The sequence below is a fragment of the Orycteropus afer genome, unplaced genomic scaffold (assembly GCF_000298275.1).
Source record: "Orycteropus afer afer isolate SDZICR_OR568_19922 unplaced genomic scaffold, OryAfe1.0 scaffold00215, whole genome shotgun sequence".
Classification (NCBI taxonomy): domain Eukaryota; kingdom Metazoa; phylum Chordata; class Mammalia; order Tubulidentata; family Orycteropodidae; genus Orycteropus; species Orycteropus afer.
The window spans coordinates 5,828,000-5,834,075 of NW_006921802.1; positions in this window are offsets into that span (position 1 = coordinate 5,828,000).

Consider the following 6,076-nt stretch of genomic DNA (forward strand, 5'->3'; position numbering starts at 1 on the left):
TTATTTCATTTTCTTTGGTATTATTTTCTTATCCCACATGATAGGAGTCAGCAGCCATGCCACAATACTATTCACATTGATATGTCCTATAGCCCACACAATGGGCCACTACCTCCTTCTGAACCAACTAACCAATAATAGATTATGGCCGACACAAGCCCAACTTGCCCTCAACTACTTTATATGAACAGGGAGCAGAGAACTGTGCACATATTCTCACCTTCTATCACACTCACCATGAGACAGGTGGTAAGAAACTAAATGCTGCCAAACTAGCTAACAGAGTAGCACTTAGATATATCAAAACAAAATAAAGCAAAACAACAACAAAAATAACAACAAAACAACAAACAATCTGGGTGAAATATCAACATACAATCACAAATTAAATATATACTACATTACAATGTCTTGGAGAAAATAGATACTCTCAGTTCACACAAAGAAGCAAAATAAAGCAGTGTAAGCAAGGGACTAAAATTCAGAGCGAGAAAACCTCCCTGAAGAAGAAATGATATTGGACTTACTTGATAAGGACTTAAAAAGAATTGTACTTAAATATCTTCATTGTCTCAAGAAAAAGATCAGGAAAACACTGACAAAATCAAGGAAAAACAAAACAAAACAAAACTCTAGAATTATTCAGGAAAAAAAAAAAAAAAAAACCAAGAACAAGAACAAAGTGACAAATAGGTGAGAAATTAGAAACCACACAAAAGCAGCAAGTAGAAACACAAAAGATAAACACTGAAATTTCAGGAATAGATACTATATTGAAAGGGCAAGGGAATAAAAATGAATTAAAGGAAGACAGAATTAACAAAATTGAAGACAAATCTATCCACACTAATTCATTAAGGAAACAACTAGAAAAAAGAATGTGTGTGTGTGTGTGTGTGTGTGTGGAGGGGGGAAATGAAGGAATAAGATCTGTGTGGGACACCATCAAGAGGAAGAATTTACATGTGATCAATATTCCAGTACAAGAAGACCCTCCCATCCCCCCCCCCCAAAAAAAAAAAAAAAAAAAAAAAAAAAAAAAAAAGACACAGAAAATTCTTGAAGATTTTTTGGAAGGCTTCTTAACTTCCCTATTGTGGACATATGCATTCAAGAAGTTCACTGAACCCTAAACAGGACAGACCCAAAGGAAAATCATCAAGACATTATAATCAAACTTTCCAAAACCAAAGACAAAGAAAGAATCCTGAAAACAGGTAACTAAAAGTTACCTAAACATGTTGAACAATAAGTCTAAGCTCTGATATCTCACTAGAAACCATGCAGGTGACAAGGGGACAACATATATGAAACCCTGAGAAACAAACAAACAAACAAACAAACTACCAACCAAAAATTACATATGCAGCAAATTATACCTCCAATATGATGGTAAAATTAGGGCATTTCCAGATAAATAGAAATTAAAGGAATTTGTAAAAACCAGACCAATGTTACAAGAGAGGATAAACGAAGTCCTTCATGGAGAAAACCAACACTGTCAGACAACCTGAGATTAACACACATGACAACATCACCCAGAAACCAATCAGATACAAAAGTACAAAAGTAAAATTAATGTACAAGACAGAAAATAGGGAACCAGAGACATCAATTTGTAAACAAAGACAACGGAAAGCATAAAGAAGTAATAAATAGTGTAGTTACAGAACTTCCAAATGGAGAGGAAGTCAAAATGATTTCAAGATAGAATGGACTATTTTAAGCTTGGAAAGAAAATAATAAAATATAGGGTAGCATCAAAGAAAATTAAAAAATCCAATCAAAATAAAAAGGAAGAAAGTAATAAATATTTAGCAAATGCTAAGACAATAGCAACAAGGAAAGAAAAAGAAAATCCATGCACAAAATGAGCTCAGCACAGAAAATTATATGGAACAAAGAAATCAATAGTTTCACAAGAAAACACAACAAAATGACAGCAATAAGTTCATACTTGTTGATAATAACACTGAAAATAAATGGATTAAATGCACCAGTCAAGAGACAGAGAGTTGGGGAACAGATAAATACACATGATTCTTCAATACATTGTCCACAAGAGAAACATTTTAAACACAAAGAAAAACAAAGACTAAAACTTAAAGTTTGGAAAAAAAAAATCAGACAAATGGCAATAATAATAATAAAAAAAAGCACAAGAATGGCAATGTTAATTGCTGCTTAAATAGACTTTATGACAAAAACCAATGTAAAAGGAAGGACATTATATAGTAATTAAAGGATTATTTGAACAAAAAGACATAACCATAATAAATATATACCAACCCAATGAAATAGCCATAAAATACATAAATAGAACTTTAACACAATTAAAAAAGGAAATAGGCAACTGCATAATAATAATAGGAGGTTTTAATACATGACTGTCAGGAAGGACAGAACCACTAGAAAGAAAATAAAAAAAGGCACAGAAGAACTAAACAACACAATCAACCAACTTGACCTTACAGACTCTACCCAACAATAGCACAATATACATTCTTTTCTAGCACATATGGAACATTCTCCAAAATGGACCCTATGTTAGATCACAAAGCAAGCCCCAATAAGTTAAAAAATATCAAAAGTATCTTCTCAGATCATAATGTTATAAAACTATATATCAACAATAGGAAGATCAAGGAAAAATATCAAACATGGAAACTAAATAACAGTCTGCTTAGAAACTACTGGGAATAGAAGAAATTAAAAAAAAAAAAAAAACTTGAATGAAAATGCAACAAAACAAAATCTCTGGGAGACAATGAAAACAGTGCTCAGAGGGCAATATATATCAATAAATGTACATATCAAAAAGAAAGAGCCAAAATCCACACCTTAACCCAACATCTTCAACAATCAGAAAAAGAACAGCGAAGTAAGACTACAGTCACCAGAAGAAAAGGAATAATAAAAATTTGACCAAAACCAAATGAAACAGAAAACAATCAATAAGACTAGAATTTGGTTCTTTGGAAAAATTAATAAAATCAACTAGTCATTGGTCGATCTAACAAAGGAAAAGAAGGAGAAAATGCAAATAATACAAATAAGAAATGGAATGGACAATGTCATAACAGAACCAATTGAAATAATGATATCAGGATACTATGAAGAACTGCACAACATATTTGAAAACTTATAAGAAATGGATAAATCTCATGAGATATGCTACTTATTGAAACTAATACAGACTGAAGTAGAAAATTTGAACAGATTCATAACGACAGAAGAAATTGAACAGGTAATAAGAAAACGTACCAACAAAAACAGAAAAAGTCCTGGTCCAGACAACTTCATGGGTAAATTCTATCAAACATTCAGAGAAGAACTGATTCCAATTCCATTCAAATTATTCCATAATAGAAAAGGAGGGAATATTCCCTAATTCATTTTTATGAAGCAAGCATAACCCTGATATCAAAATGAAGAAAAATGCAACTAAAAAAGAAAATTATAGACCAATATCTCTCAAGAACATGAATACAAAAATGTTCAACAAAATCCTAGCCAATAGAACCTAAATACTGCAAAGTATTATATATATATAATACATCATGAACAAGTGGGGTTCATACCATGTATTCAAGGATCAATCAACTTTACATAAATAATCAATTTAATCCACCACATAAATAAAACAAAAGAACTTCATGATCATATCAATTAATGCAGAAAAAGACATTTGACAAAATCCAACACCCATTCCTGATAAAAATAAAGTTGAACAAAACAGGAGTAGAAGGAAAATTCCTTAAAGGCATATATATGAAAACAATGGTCAATAATATTATTCTTAACGAAGAGAGACTGAAAACATTTGCCTTATGAACAGGTACCAGATAAAGATGCCCTTTATCATCACTCTATTCAGTATTTTATTGGAAATCCTAGCCAGAGCCACAAGGCTCAAGAGAGAAATAAAATCATCCAAATTGGGAAAGAATAAGCAAAATTGTCTCTATTTGGAGATGATATGATTCTACACATAGAAAATCCCCAAAACTGATTAAGAAAATTGTTGGAAGTCATTGAAAATTTTACCAAAGTGACAGGGTACAAGACCAACATACAAAAATCAGTCAGATTACTTTACACTAATGAAGAGAACTCTGAAAAATGAAACAGGAAAAAAAAAAAATAATAACCACCAGACAATGAAATACTTAGGACTAAATCTAATCAGAGACACAGAAGACCTAAACAAAGAAAACTACAAATACTACTACAAGAAACCCAAAGAGACCTATGTAAACTGAAAAATACACTATGCTCATGGTTAGGAAGACTAACATCATGAAAATGTCAATACTATCCAAAGAAATCTGTAGATATAATGCAATCCCAATCCAGATCTCATCATCATTCTTTAAAGGGATAGAAAAACTTATCACCAACTTTATATGGAAAGGAAAGAAACCATGGATACTAAAGCATTACTAATGAAGAACAAACTAGGAGGCCTCACACTCTCCAATCTCAAAACCTATTATTATACATCTATGCTTGTTAAGGGAGCTCTGGTAGCATAGTGCCTAAGGCACTTGACTGCTCACCAGAAGGCTGGCGGTTCAAACCCACCAGCCACTCCTCGGAAGGAAGGTTGGTCAATCCTACTTCCGTAGTGATACTGCCTCGGAAACCAAAGGAGGGGTCGCTATGAGTCGGGGCCGACTCGACGGCAAACAACAACAACAACATGCTTGTTAAAGCAGCCTGATACTGGTTCAATAACAGACATACAGATCAATGTAACACTATTGAGTACCCAGACATAAATCTAACCAGCTATAGACAGCTGATCTTTCCCAGGGACCAAAACACTTTAAATGGGGGATAGTCTCTTTAACAAATGCTGCTGGAAAAACTGAATATCTATTTCCAGAAAAATGAAACAGGATCCATATCTCACACCATATGCACAAATGAACTCAAGTTGGATCAAATACCTGAAGGTAAAACTTAAAGCCATAAAGACCAAAAAAAATAAAGGAACAAAATTAGTGGCCCTAACACATTATAAATATACTATCAAATGTAAATAAACATGCACAAATACCAAAGACAAAATAGATCACTGGGATCCTTTAAAAATTAAACCCTTACATGCAAAAGTGTTAAAATATACCTAAAGAGTAAAAACAGAACCCATAGAATGGGAAAAAAATTATGACCACAACATAGTTGACAGGGGGCTAATCTCTAAAGTTTATAGGAAACTTCAATACCTGAACAAGAAAAAGACATAATCTAGTTAAAAATGGGCAAAGGACATCAACAGACACTTCAAAGAAGAAATTCAAGGCAGACAAGAAACATGAAGAAATGATCATGATCATTAGCATTTAGAGAGATGCAAATCAAAACAATGAGATATCATCTCATCCTTGTATTAACAGTAAAGTTTAAAAACATAGAAAATAAAAAATGCTGGCAAAAGTGTGGAGAGACTGGAACAATTTCACAGTGCTGGCAGACCTGTGAAATGTTGCAACCACTAGGGAAAATGGTATGATGTGTCCTTAAAAAGTTGGAAATAGAAATACCATTGTTGTTGTTGTTATGTGCTGTCGAGTCAGCCCCAACTCATAGCGACCCCTCCTTAGATTTCCTAGGCAGTGTCACTACGGAAGTAGATTGCCCAACCTTCTTTCTGAGGAGTGGCTGGTGGGTCCAGCAATTCCATTACTAGGTATAGTCCCTAGAGAAATAAGAGCCATGACACAAACAATATATGCACACCCATGTTAATTGCAACAATATTCACCATAGCAAAAAAATGGAAACTACATAAATGCCCCTCAGTGAATGAATGGATAAGCAAACTACATTATATACACACAATGGAATACTATACAATGTTAAAGAACAGCAATGAATCTGTGAAACATCTCATAACATGGATCATCCTAGAAATATTATACTTAGTGAAATCAGTCAATCACAAGAAGACAAATTATATGTCAACAAAACTTTTCACACATAAAAATATATTCTTTGATGGTTACCAAGGATGGTAGCCACCATTGTTTGTCAGTTTGTCATACTGTGGTGGCTTGCATGTTGCTGTGAG